This window comes from Pseudorca crassidens, chromosome 8 (assembly GCF_039906515.1).
Source record: "Pseudorca crassidens isolate mPseCra1 chromosome 8, mPseCra1.hap1, whole genome shotgun sequence".
Classification (NCBI taxonomy): domain Eukaryota; kingdom Metazoa; phylum Chordata; class Mammalia; order Artiodactyla; family Delphinidae; genus Pseudorca; species Pseudorca crassidens.
In genome coordinates this window covers 57,108,773-57,124,033 of record NC_090303.1, presented here as the reverse complement: position 1 = coordinate 57,124,033, position 15,261 = coordinate 57,108,773, and positions in this window count along the sequence as shown.

Here is a 15,261-nt window from a genome sequence, read left to right as displayed (position 1 = left end):
TTTAGCAGTTTTCTCCTTGACAGGGCACTCAGCTCCACATCAATGTCTCCTATAAGCAGGAAATATCATCTTGTAGATCTTGACAGATGGGTCTTGCCCATGAGGGAGGACATTTAGGATGGTTCATACCAACTGGCATATCAACAGACTTTGAAAGAGAGCTATTAAAAATGGGATTGTGTTAGCTCTGATTTATGCTGAACAAAATAAGCAAAACAAGCAGCCCATCAGAAGGAAGATGTAAGACATTTAACATTTGAGGACTTTGAAAGGCAGAAGGGTGCATAATTAGTTCTTATTTTGCTAGGTTGTAAAATTCTTTTCAGAGAACAGCTAATAGAATGATTTTTCATTGAACGTAAAATATTATCTAAACTTGTGCAGAGCCAGATGTGTGTACAAGAGGGTTTCCTCTTCTGTGCTCTAAACTATACAACCACATGGCAAACTCTAAATCGAGATGTTATAACAAGTACACCCCCTAATCATATGCGTTTCAATTCTTCCCTTAACTCCAATCTCTGTAGGCTCTTACCTGACTCATCCTTCATGTGACAAGCATAAATGTCACTTCCTTAGCAAGTATTCCTGCACCTCCAGGACTCCATTAAATTTCTGTGTTATCTGTCCCCTCTCATAACACTTAACACACTGGTAATTAATTGTACAGTCTCCAACTTCCCGAGTAGACTGGTGTCATATATTCATCTCCATTACCATCTCTCTAGCACTCAGCTTGGTTTGGGTAAATGGATGGTGCTCAATGAACTGAACTGACTACAAAGTTTTCAAGGCACTGGCAGCCTCACCACGCTGAACTGACAATAGAGTCTGGTCTAACTTTCAATGAAATCAGACCCACAGCAGAGTCAAGAAGAATGGTTAATTGCAATTCTTTAAATAACGAGTCTGTATAACGCTGTTTTTTTAAGGGAAAAAATTATAAACATGATTCATTGAAAAAAGTGAAGCCTAGAGACTCAATAGTTTATCTTCTAAGATCAAAGGAATAAAGAGAGCTAATGTATACATGGTAGCTTAGATTCTTCTTTCTTAAATAGTAAGCTGAGTACACATTATAGGATGACTAAGAAATTATGATCAACATATGTACAAGTTGATCCCACATCCAAGAGCATCCACTTGTTTTCGTAACTTACTCACCTGACGATAGGATTTGATTTCTCGTATCTCCTCCTTATCTAGTGTTCTAGGTCTCCAGGATGCAATCCAGACTAAAGAGGTATTATGTCCACAGGAATAATAATATGTGTACAGCTAACCCAGGGTTTCTCAACCTCAGCACTGTTGATATTTGGACAGGATAATTCTTTTTGTTTTTAGAGGGAGGACTGTCCTGTGCATTGTAGGATGTTTAGTAGCACATCTGGACTCTATCCATGAGATGCCAGTAGCACCCCCTCCCCAAGATGTGACAACTTAAAATGTTTTTAGATATTGTCAGATATCCCCTGGAAGCAAAACTGACCCCAGCTGAGAATCACTAAGCTAATCTTTACTGAGTGCTTAAAACATTCCACCATTCTACTAAGTACTCACAGGAGCTATCTCGTTTAATCTTTCCAAAAATTACTATGAGATAGGAATAATTAGTATACCCATTATATAGATGGGGAAATGTTTAAACATTGCTTAAGGTCACACAGCTGGTAAGCAGTGAAACTCAGGATCATTGTCACTACTCTACTTCAAGTGGTTTGTGGGTGGAAAGGAGTACACTGGGATTTGGTGAGGGAGAGCAAAGTTCATACTAGGTGTTAGCTAGTGTGAAGGATTTCTAACTGTTTTCCAGCAAAGGCCAGCTAGGGACAGCTAGGGACAGTTAGGACTTCCTCATAGGACTTCACGAAGGACGTAACCCTGGGGCAATCAGAACTAGTCAATCTTCATTTTCTGTTTGTGAGCCTGCCAGCTGTCTGCAGGCCACATGTTTAAGTAAACAAGAAAGAGGAACAGGAAGATGAAAGCTAAAATTAAATGATTGTTGTTATTATTTGTTCTCAAATATTTAGAAATACTGAACCCACACAAGGCTAGTCTATCGCTTGTGTGTCAGATTTCAACAAAGGGTGCCAGACAAAATTTGAGGCCAAATTTCTGATCCCAGAGCTCCCTAGTCCACCCCTGCCCTCCATGTCTGGAAGAGCCAGAGGAAGAAATTAGACAGGCAAGGTGGAGCAAGAAGTCTCTGTGTGTGGTAAAGTTGCTTTATGAGCAGTCCCCATCCTGCACCAGGAAAAGCAAAGCAATCCCAATGACACTGGAGGAGACTCTTGAGAAGATTCCCTGTCGGGGGGGGGTGGGGGTGGGGGAAGTCCTCCAGACTTGGCTGATGGTAGATACCTCAACTACCAGGACAGTTAGTCTCTCAGCAGGATGATTAGTTAAAAGCCCTCCTTGTAGGATGCAGCCCTGGCTGGAGAGGCTGCTCCAGAGAGAAGATGAGAGGTTTTCTGCAGAATATCCACAGGCCAAATTCCTGGCTCTAGACCTCCCACCCTAAACCAGGGCTCCAAATCTTTGAGCACTACTAGGTCTAACTCACGGGAAACTCTACCACAAATACACCAGGAAGCATGTACAGCAAGGTACACGTACATGTACACTTCTGACACTAGCAAAACCTGGATACAAACCCAGATGTTTACGGATGGGAGAGGCAATGGCCAGCTTGTAGACAGTCACACAAGAGAACACTATATAGCATTCAGAATGAATGAAGCAGCCTTTCACTTCCAGATGAGATGGAATACAGGAACCAGGTTTACCCTCCTGCCTGAAACAACGCACACACACACACACTCCACCAGCATCACCACCACCACCATCACCACCACCACCACCACCAACAACAAAACAGACACACTATATCAAATCAAAAGTTTTCAAGACACTGGAAATCAGGCAATGAAGGGCAATGATGTCTGAGAGACAAAAAACAAGTGACATGAGCCCTACAATTACCTGGAGCTTACTGACTTAAAAGAATTTCTAGGCCAAGCACAGGAAAGGCATACCCAGGTAAGGGCCAGCAGACTCCCCAATATTTGCTCATAAAAATACAAATTGTGTCCTATAGAGATGCCGTTGATATTGCCTGTAAACACTGACCATTTTAACATTTATATGTAAATTCATTTCAGCATCTTTATCTGACTATATATATGTGTTCTTTTAATTCTCCTTTGAACAGTTTTTAACATCTTACAGGCCTCCTCATTAACTAATGAGTTAAATAAATCTTTGACCCATGCTCATTTTACGTTTATGTGAGAGTCATGATTTTATCTTTTTAAAAAACCCATATTCTTTAGCATGTGAACTCAGGAATAGCCAAGGAGACCAGCTACCCACACTGGAAGGGGCACTTATTGAATGCCTACTATATCCTAGGCACTTTCACATATGTTATGCAACAATCTTGGAAGGTACATAATATTACTGCCATTTTTCAGATGGCAAAAACTGAATTCAGAGAGGTTAAGTAATTTTCCCAAGGTCACAAAGCAAGTAAGATGTGAGGTTAGGATTCACACTCTGGTGTGAATTTCTAAAGCCCGTATTCTCACTGCCTCAGTTTGTTTTCAAAAGGGAAGTGTATGAGCCACAGAAATATGAGTGCACTTTAGGATTAAGACAATGATTTTTTAGGATGCATGAAAGAAACATAATTAGCATTTCTATATTTTATCTAAAAAACAAATTAAATCTTGCTAATACTTAATAAATGGATTGACACTTGCACCATCTCCCAGTTCACATATTACATGGGGATCTCGAGGTCTCCTGAGGGAAGAAGAGGCGGGGGGTGGGGGGGGGGTGTTCCCTGACATGGAGAAGTTAGCAGTGGTATTCTCAGGTACATATTTACCCCCAGATACTGCAGTGCCCAGTGGTTTAACATTTATTCATATACGTAGAGTGACACAATAAAATCTAGCTTCAACTAAATTAACATTCATAAAACAAATAGCTTAAAGGAATTTAGAAAAAAAGTATCAGATCTAAGAAAATACTATAATACAATTGCAAGAGAACAAGAAGAAAATAGTAGAACTCTCTAACATTCCTTAAATATTATTATGATAGCAATATAGATTAAAAATAATAAATAATACCTATAAATATACTGATGTGCACGTTCAGCCTTTATTATTCTTCTGATAGAAGTTGCTTTCAAAAGTTTGGAGCACTCCCCGACCCATGATACATCTCATAATAGTGAGAATAGAAAAACAGATCAGTGGAGCAGAATAGAGCTCAGAAATAGACCCACATAAATAGAGTCAATTGATCTTTGATAAAGGAGCAAAGGCAATAAAATGGAGAAAAAGAGAGTCTTCAACAAGTGGTGCTGGAACAACTAGACATCCACGCGCAAAAAAAAATGAATCTAGACATAGACATTACACCCCTCACAAAAATTAACTCAAAATGGATTACAGACCTAAATGTAAAATGCAAAACCATAGAGCTCTTAGAAGATAACAAAGAAGAAAATTTGAGTATTGCAAAGACTTTTCAGGTATAATACCAAAGTCACGAAAGAAAGAATTGATAAGCTGGACTTCACTAAAATTAAAACTTTCTGCCTTGCAAAGGCACTGTCAGAGGAATAAGAAGGCCAGCCATAAACTGGGAAAAAATATTTGCAAAAGACGTATCTGTGATCCAAAATATACAAAGAACTCTTAAATTCAACAATAAGAAAACAAACAACTCAACTGAAAAATGAGCAAAACACCTGAACAGACATTTCACCAAAGAAGATATACAGATGGCAAATCAGCATATGAAAAGAGGCTAAAAAGTATACATCATTAGGGACATGTTAATTAAAACAGCAGTTAGATACCACTACACACCTATTAGAATGGCTAAACTCCGGAACAATGACACCACCAAATGCTGGCAAGAATGTGGAACAATAGAACTCTCATTCATTGCTGGTGGGAATGCAATGGTACAGCCACTTGGAAGACAGTTTAGCAGTTCCTTATAAAACAAAACATACTGTTACCATATGACCCAGCAATGGGCTCCTTGGTAGTTCCTTGAATGAAGTGAAAACTTACGTCTACACAAAAACCTGCACACAGATGTTTACAGCAGCTTTAATCATAATTGCCAAAAGTTGGAAAGAACCAAGATGACCTTCAGTAGGTAAATGGATAAACAAACTGCAGTACATCCAGACAATGGAATACTATTCAGTGATAAAAATAAATGAGCTATCAAGCCATAAAAAGAGTGGAGGAACCTTAAATTCACACTGCTAAGTGAAAGACGCCACCAAAAGGCTACATACTGTATAATTTCAACTACATGACATTCTGGAAAAGGCAAAACTATGGAGACAGTTACAGGATCAGAGGTTGCCAGGAGTTAGAGGGAAGGGAGGATGAATAGGTGGAGCACAGGATTTTAGGGTAGTGAAACTATTCTGTAAGACACTGTAATGGTAGATACATGTCATTGTATTACATTTGTCAAAACCTGTAGAATGTACACCATCAACTGAACTATGGACTTTAGTGATTATGATGTGTCAATGTATGTTCGTCTACTGTAACAAATGTACCACTTTGATGTGGGATGTTGATAGTGAGAGAGGTTGTCCATATGTGGAGACAGAGAGTATATGGGAAATCTCTGTACTGTCTGCTCGATTTTACTGCTAACCTAAAACTTCTCTAAAAAACACCAGAATAAATAAATACACACACAAGTTGACACACCAATAAGAAATTTTAAGCACAAAATGTTTTGGAAACAAGTGCCCGTTTTGTTATAATTAAGGTACTGGAATCCAAATGATTATGAAAGTATAATGTCAATTAAAATCTGATTTTTAAGAAAAAGTCCTGGACATTTTTATTCAAGGAGTTATTAGATACAGAGAAACAAGAGACTGGACAATGCAATAATGTAGCAGTTTGCCAAATGCCATTCTTGATCAAAGTAGGTTTTGGGGTTTTTTTTGGTAAATTAATTTTTATTGGAGTATAGTTGATTTGAAAGTAGTTTTTTTTTTTAAAGCTTCTTAGGCATTTTTTTTAATTTAAAAAAAATTTATTTATTTTTATTCATTTATTTTTGTCTGTGTTGGCTGTTTGTTGCTGCGCAGGGCCTTTCTCTAGTTGTGGTGAGTGGGGGCTACTCTTCGTTGCAGGGTGTGGGCTTCTCATTGCGGTGGCTTCTCTTGTTGCAGAGCACGGGCTCTAGGCATGCGGGCTTCAGTAGTTTTGGCATACGGGCTCAGTAGTTGTGGCTTGTAGGCTCTAGAGCGCAGCCTCAGTAGTTGTGGTGCACAGGCTTAATTGCTCCGTGGCATGTAGGATTTTCCCACACCAGGGTCGAACCCTTGTCCCCTGCATTGGCAGGCAGATTCTTAACCACTGTGCAACCACGAAGCCCGAAAGTAGTTTTTAATTGCCATGATAAAAATTATTCTGACATGAAAACGTATATATATATATAAAACAAGAAAGAGTAAAATACTTAGAATTAAAATAAATGAAGGCACTATATACCAATATTTGTGGGAATCAGGTAAAGTGATACTTAAAGGAAAAAATTATAAATTTGAATATATTTATCATAAATCAAAAAGAAATAAAAATTAATTATTCAACTAAAGAAAGCTAGAGAACAAGCAACTGGGTAAACATAAGGAAGCAAATAAAGATAATGGTGGAAATCAATGAAATGAGAGAACTTAAAAAATTTAAATGATTAAAATAAAAGTTGACTCTGAAAACACTAATATGCTTACAAAAGCTTACAGTAAAATTGATCACGAGAAAGAGGAAAAACACAAACAAAATATGAAAAGAAAAAGAGACAACCTCAAAGCAGAAATTTTTAAAGTCTTACAAGAGGATTATTATGAATAACTATACACCAATTAATTTTACAACGTAGATGCAAATGCAAATTTTCAAGAAATATATAACATGCTAAAATTGACCCTAAAGAAACAGAAAAGTTGAACAAACTGATACCATCTACAAAGACTGAAACAGTAATTATCCCTCTACGCCTTACAACTTTCACACAAAGTATTTTTATTGGTGAGGTTTATCAAATTTTTAAGGAACAGTAAGACAAAAGACATTCTGGAGAAAAGAAAAAGAGAAAAGGTGTCCAATAAATTTTTTCGAGGTTAGTATAAACTTTTTACCAAAAGTAGATATGGAGAGCACAAGAAGTGGAAAGGTTTCTTAAATAAGACACAAAAAGACATGATATAAAGAGAAATTATTTATTCCTTTTCAACCCTTTGATAGCAGTTAGTATATGCCAGGCAGTGTTCTATGTGCTTCACAGTCATCCTTTTATTTAACTGGCATAGCAACCCTATAAACTAGGTACTATTATTACACCCATTTAATAGGTAAAGAAACTAAAACAATGTTCCCAATATTATACAGCTAGTAATTGATATTTTGATAACCTAAAAATGAAGATTTCTACTTTAAGGAAGAGCATCATAGATAAAATTAACAAATTGTTTGAAGAAATTAACAATATGTAAAACTAACAAATGATTAGTATCTAGAACAGATAAAGAACTTCTAAATATCAGTAAGAAACCCCCCCCAAGTTTTATAGTTACCATGGTTGCAAAACAAATTACTCCCAAATTTTCAAACAGTACATTTGTTTTGTTCATGGATTTGCAGTCTGGGGAGGGCTCAGTGGGGACAGCCCATCTGCTCTACTCACTTTTAGCTGCAGTGTGAGGAGAGCAAGCTACAGCCTAGAAGGCCAAATACTGACAGTTTTTGTGTGGTCCATGAACCAAGAATGGTTTAAATATTTACTATTTGGCTCTTTAAGAAAATGTTTCCTAGAGACCTCCCTGGTGGTCCAGTGGTAAAGAATCCACCTTGAAATGCAGGGGATGAGGGTTCGATCCCTGATCAGGGGACTAAGATCTCACATGCTGTGGGGCAACTAAGCCCGTGTGCCACAATTACTGAGCTCGTGCTCCTCAACTAGAGCCCGCGTGCCACAAACTACAGAGCCCACGTGCTCTGGAGTCTGCACGTCACAACTAGAGAAGAGAAAACCCGCACATCACAATGAAAGATCCCGCATGCCTCAACAAAGATGCCCCGTGCCACAACTAAGATCCGACACAGCCAAAAATAAATAAATAAATCTTTAAAAGGAAAAGAAAATGCTTTCTGAACCCTGTCCTAAAGGCTCAGCAACTCATGTGTGTCACCACTAGCAAGCAGGTGAATGCTTAGCTAGAGAGGTAGGTGGGTACATCTAATACTGTTTTGTCATGTGGTCTAGGCTTCGTCCAATATGGTGGCCGGATTTCAAGGGCAAGAAGAGACAGAGAAAGAAAAAGAGAGGAGGGGAGGAGAAAGAGAGAGAGAAGCTGTATTACTTTTTATGACCCAGCTTCAAAAGTCATGCAGTGCTTTCCACCACATTCTATTCACTGAGGTAGTTACAAAGTTCTACCTAGATTTATGGAAGCGGAAGTAGACTCTATATCTTGATGGAAAATGACAAAGTTCTGGAAGTGAATGTGGAATGGAAAATATTACTAAGGCCATTTTTAGAAAATATAATCTGTTATAAGAGGAAACCCAAAAGAAATGTGCAAAGAATGTGAGTAGGTATAGCAGGTAAGCCTGGATGACTAATAAACATATAAAGAAATACTCAATAACCAGAGGAAGGCAAATTAGAATGATGACATCTCATTACTGTCTACAAGATTGGCAAAATTTAAAACAAAAATCATGTTGGATAATATTAAGCACCATCAAGGTTGTGGAGGAAACAGTAAACTTCATGCCCTTATAGTAAATTGTGCAATTTAGTGGAAAGCAATTTGGAATAATTTAGTTAAATTTTGTGTATATGCTTATAATCCAGCATTTCCACACTTGGTATATATAATAGAAATACTCTCATAGGCATAGCCAAGGAGGATGTCTGTTATAACATTGTTTGTACTAGCAAAAAATGGGAACAGTTAAATTCCCACCGATAGGGGAATGAATAAACAAAATGCAATATACGCAAATCATAAAATTCTATGCAGCACATTGATATAAATATATCTCAAAAATGTAGTGAGTGAGGAAAGTAAGAAGTAGACAGACAGGTACAGCATGGTATCATTTGCAAATTGAGAGCATAGGGAAAGGGACCCACACAGAAGATGGATTAAAATTAGAAATCAGGGAGAAAAAGGTCAAAAATTAAATTTATTTTTCGAGGAAAGAACAGATTACTTGGAGAGCATACTGGAACATTTTTCTTAGGCCTCACTCCTGGAAATGCTGCCTTAGTGGACCTGAGGTGGAACCCCCAAATCTGTATTTTGGATCAGGTGAGTTTAGAAATCTTAAGATTTCTTAAGATTAATCTTAAGAAATCTTAAGATCAGGTGATCTTAGACTAATCTTAAGATCAGGTGAGTTTAGAAAACATTCTTTAACATGTTCAGAGTTGCAAGTAAGTTTAAGTTTCAAATTCTGGTTTGCAAGCAACAGAAACTGACTCACTCTATTACTGGAAGGATCTCAGGGAGTTCAGAGAACTGTCAAAAGGGTACAGAACCTAGCGTGGAAAGAGCAAGAACCCCATAACTCCAGAGGGTTTGGGGAACAATAACTGGAATGAATGGAGACCAGTTGTTTCCCATTCTTTTTATTGCTTTGCTCACAAAGCAATTTAAATTTCGTGTAGGAAGTACCTTACTGGCCTAGACAAAGTCATCTTAATTAATAGTCCCACTAGCTTGTATTAAGTGGGAAAAGGTAATTCCCTAAAAATAACCCAGGGTGTTGTTACAAAAAGAAGAAGAAAAATGCAACGGACAGTGACAAAGCATTAATTTTCCACTATGTCAAGGCGGAGAGGAAAGAACCAGAAGGAGGAAATGGAAAGATGAGCGAGACTTTGCAGCTAAATAAGATCTAGGTTCAAATTCTGGTTATGCCTCATCCTGTCTTTGAACAGTTTCCTTAACCACGTCTATGAGCGTTCCTTAACCCTCTTAAGAGTTATTCTGTCATGTGCAAAATGCCTGGGATGACTGGTTCTTTCCTTGCCTGGCATTAGGGTAAATGGTCCATTGTGCTCATACAAATGGGCTGGTAACCATGGAGTCCTGTAGGAAAGGCTCATGCACATGGGCTTTCATCACTGGGAATGTAAAGATGCTTGAAACCAGTCTCTTTACAGGCTGTTTTTAGGGTTAATGTTTTGAGCCTCTGTCTTGAGGCAGCTGGAGACTCTCAGATGAACCGTGCAAACATCTCAAACCTTTAGAACTTCCTATCACCATCACCATCATCATCATCATGATCATCTCAGGACTCGTGTGCTTTCCAGTCTTCTCTTTGACAGCATATTTACACTCGATGAATACTTTGTACACAGTAAAAGTAAATAAACCGTTTTCCTTCCTTAGACTCATTTGCTTAAAAATGAAGGGCTTAAAACAAAGATTAAAACTAGCAATGTGTGGGCTTCCCTGGTGGCGCAGTGGTTGAGAGTCCGCCTGCCGATGCAGGGGACACGGGTTCACGTCCCAGTCTGGGAAGATGCCACATGCCGCGGAGCGGCTGGGCCCATAAGCCATGGCCGCTGAGCCTGCGCGTCCAGAGCCTGTGCTCCGCAACGGGAGAGGCCACAACAGTGAGAGGCCCACGTACCACAGAAAAACAACAACAACAACAACAAAACTAGCAATGTGATCACTTATGAACAGTGCTCTCAGATACCTGCTGCCCTCATTAGTCTTGCCAGCTCCTATGGCTCCTCCTCAGTCCTATGGTGCCTGCCTCTGTGAGGCTTGTGATAACAGGCAGATGTAAACAATGAACTCCACCAGGAGCAGAGTTTAGGTCAGTCAGTTGGGTCCTATAGGAAGGCAATGTTCTCAAGAGTTCTGCCACTGCTAACTTTAAATATGGGTGGCCACCAAAGTTAACAAAAGTTCAGCTGGTTAATTCACCATGAAAACCAGATTCCCGATCCTCCTGGTGTTATCTCATCCTCCCTTACCTCACCCAACTAAAGCACCCATTCATTATGTTGTCAGGTTTTTTAATATCCTTTGAAAAGTTATAGATGGCATCCACCCACAGAATACTCAGTTGGTGGCAGAAAAGAATGGTGGGGAGAGTTTATAAGACAATGAGATGTCAAGAGTATAGGGCTTCCCTGGTGGCGCAGTGGTTAAGAGTTCGCCTGCCGATGCAAGGGACGCGGGTTCGTGCCCCGTTCTGGGAAGATCCCACATGCCGCGGAGCGGCTGGGCCCGTGAGCCATGGCCACTGGGCCTGCGCGTCCGGAGCCTGTGCTCCGCAACGGGAGAGGCCACAACAGTGAGAGGCCTGCGTACCGCAAAAAAAAAAAAAAAAAAAAAAAAAGAGTATGAATGTTCTGGAAAGATTAGAAATGGCATATACATAAGGAGAAATCCAAAGAGGTATTGCTGATAAAGACACAGAGGCAGTCTGGGTAAGGAACTAGGATACACAAAGAGGTAAGGACAACAGAATTTTCTTGAGATTTTTGGTGCAAATATATTTGGGCTACACTTGGATTTTGTAACAGCATTTTTTTTTTTTTTAGATGTTGGGGGTAGGAATTTATTTATCTATTTATTTTTGCTGTGTTGGGTCTCTGTTTCTGTGAGAGGGCTTTCTCTAGTTGTGGCAAGCGGGGGCCACTCTTCATCGCAGTGCACGGGCCTCTCACTATCACGGCCTCTCTTGTTGCAGAGCACAGGCTCCAGATGCACAGGCTCAGTAGTTGTGGCTCACGGGCCTAGTTGCTCCACGGCATGTGGGATCCTCCCAGACCAGGGCTCGAACCCGTGTCCCCTGCATTAGCAGGCAGATTCTCAACCACTGCGCCACCAGGGAAGCCCCTATAACAGCGTTTTTAATTTCTATAAAATTTTACAAAAGTAATTCTTATTAACCAAATTCACCCAAGAAATTACCTCACTGTATATTCAGGGAGAACATAGTCATTTCTGGGACTTGTCCAGGGAAGTAGTTTGAATAAAATGATACTATGAGCAGATCAAACCAACATATAAAATAATTTCAACATTAAAAATTTCAGTTTTGGGGGGTTCAAGATCCTTCTTTTCCTCATACCACTCTACTTCATTCCGTGTGTGTGTGCGACTCCTAAAATAAGAATTTTTAAGATAGTATAAATTATGGAATATGTATTCATCTGCCCAAAGGGATACTATGCAGCCATGAAAAATTATGTTGTAGAATAGAACCATATTTCTTAAAGTATGGTTTGAGAAAGAAGGGTATGGTTTGGGAAAGCTAGGAGTGCCTATGAAAATTACAGATTCCTGAATTTACTTTAAACTCCTTGGTTCAGGGTCTCTGGGCAAAAGAACTAGGAATGGGCAGTTGAACATCCTTCTCAGGTGGTTCTTGGGCATAGCAAAGGTTTAGAGTCACTGTGGTAGAAAAATATGTAATGTTTTGAGGAAGTGTCTTTATATAATATGTGTAGTGTGATTCTAATTTTGTAAAACAGAAAAAATGCATTAAAATGCTCAAAATATACACTGGGAAGTAGAATGACATACGCCAAATATGAGCAGCTGTTACCTCTGGAGTGTAGGGTGGTAACTTTTATTTTCTTTCTTTCCATGTTTTGACTTTCACATTTTTCTGTAATGGAAATATATTAATATTACACTAGGGAAAATCTTAATTTTCCTTGAAATATTGGTATTTGTATGGATTCTGAGGAAGGTCTTACTGATAGTGTCTTGTTGTAAAACAAGAATAAACCAAGAGTCAGGAAGATGGTTACCTGACAAGGATAGAGCATAGAAAAGAAAAAGCGTCCTCTCAAGTTAAGAACAAGGTCAGGGGTGGAAAAGGGATATTAAGGGGGTAGACAGGAAGGACAGACTTCAATCCCATAAGTTACATGTTGGATAAGACTTGAAACCGCATTTTAAGCCTTTAATGTTTGGGAAAATATGTTTAAACATCTCACAGGAAAAAGGTTAAACCACAAACTACAGACCCCATTCTCTGTTGTTTTATTTCCACCTAACACTACTCTTTATCAGGATGTATTTACTGAGAAAATATTTTTCATGTCTCACAGAGGAAGAAGGCATCTTTCTCTGTCCTTTGCAGAGCAATCAATGAATAAAGACTCACTGGGCACCTCCTATGTGCCCAGCTCCATGCTCTGGGCTGCAAGAGAGGAAAGCAAACTATGGGTTGAAAGCCTCTTTTAGGCTTGTTCTGCATCAAGGAGATTATAATCTGTTTGGAGAAATGCGAGCCCACTGCCTTAAGCAGTTAGCACAGCAGTGCTGAGGCATGTGGGTGAGGGCTGCAGGAGACAGGAAGGCACCTTGCACGTGGGAGAGCTCTCTGTGGGCTCGGCTCACATGCTGATCCGAAGGAGGTGTTTAAGATGAAGGACGAATTGTAATGTTTTCTGACAACTTCTCGGCAAGTTGCAGGTCTAATAAGAAAAATATTACTCTAAATACAACTTAGAGAAAGAACAGTTTCTCTGAATGTTCTTTCCGAAATATAAAGTATATACATATTATAGTGAGGAAATAAATGACAGTATTCAGTACACTACGCCATTTTGCAAACGTGCCTTATTTTAATGTTTTATAGATGGCTAGCATCATATACCCAAGGATTCTCTTCTGTGGCATTTATAAACTAATAAATATATACATTTTTCTAGGCACTGTGCTAAATATTTGGGAAATGTTTGTTGTATCAGGGTTTATTTAGAAATTGAATGCTTTGCATTTATTTGGTCTCTTGTTCAGAAAGCTGAAAGGACTTACACACTCATATTCCATCAATGTCACTTTTCAGATCTTTTCCAATCTCAAGATTAAATAGCTCTATCTAGGATTCTCTCCCCAACAGAGGACAAAAATAAGCTGCATGTGTATGTAACACTTTGTACTTCGGTGCACCGGCTGCAGAAGAAAATCAACAGAACAAGCATTGGGTACCACTGTTAAACCATACACTAATACCTGTCTATTATAAAGTAATAGTGGGAACATATTTAGGGAAGTGAATTTACAGTTTTAAAATTGTGTTACATATCCCATTAATTTTCCCAACATTACCTTGAAATAAAAAGTAAAGAAGGGAATTTTATTTTGCTGATAGACTATATGAGATATTGAGATGCTGATTATTCATGGCTATGAAAGGTGTGGGCAAAAAATGATTGCATTGGGCTTCCCTGGTGGCGCAGTGGTTGAGAGCCCGCCTGCCGATGCAGGGGTCACGGGTTCGGTGCCCCGGTCCGGGAAGATCCCACATGCCGCGGAGCGGCTGGGCCCGTGAGCCATGGCTGCTGAGCCTCCGCGTCTGGAGCCTGTGCTCCACAACAGGAGAGGCCACAGCAGTGAGAGGCCCACGTACCGCAAAAAAGAAAAAAGATTGCATTTAAAGCAAGTGCTGATTTAGTTGGTCTAGTGAAAGAAGTGGTCAACTCAATGGGGGGTGTTGGGAGGGAGGATCTAATTCAGTGTGGAAGCTCTATCTGAGCTTCAGTAACTGGGCCTATGTCCTGACAGTCAATACAAAAGCCATGTGGAGATGCAGAATTTGGCTTTTTATAAGGATGTTGAAACAACCAGTTGATTCAGTTAAACAAACAAACAAACAAAATCACTTGTCTTGTGAATAGAAAAAGAAACAAGTTAATTATTTGAAGTTTCAAACAGGGGTGAAGAATTATCTATTATTGAATGTATTTGATGCCTATCTAATCATTTATTGTCCAGAATGAACATTTCTTGTTGAATAAATAAGCCCATGTTTAAAGACAGGCTCTGTGTTATTCTTGAGAATCGGGCCTATTTCCTAGAATTCCTCATGCTCTCTACTCTTCACTTCCCTGTGTCCCGCTCCTGTGAACAAGGGGGCCTGGACTCAGTTTCCATGGCTCCTTGTGGAAAAGCAGAAGAGATGGATCTTTTCCTCCTGTTTGTGGGCGTTTGTGTGAAGGTCAGAGTTTTACAATGTTGTCCTCTCTGGTTTCATCCCAACACACCTAGTTTTGAGGGCAAGAGGTTATGATCTTGAGCATGTAACTAAGCCTTTCTGTTAAAAAAGCAATAATAACATCTACCTGGTGGCCCCATGGGCAAAGTTGTTTATCTTCTCAGAGCTTCAGTTTCCTTCCTTATAAAATGAGGGTAATAAGAATGCACAC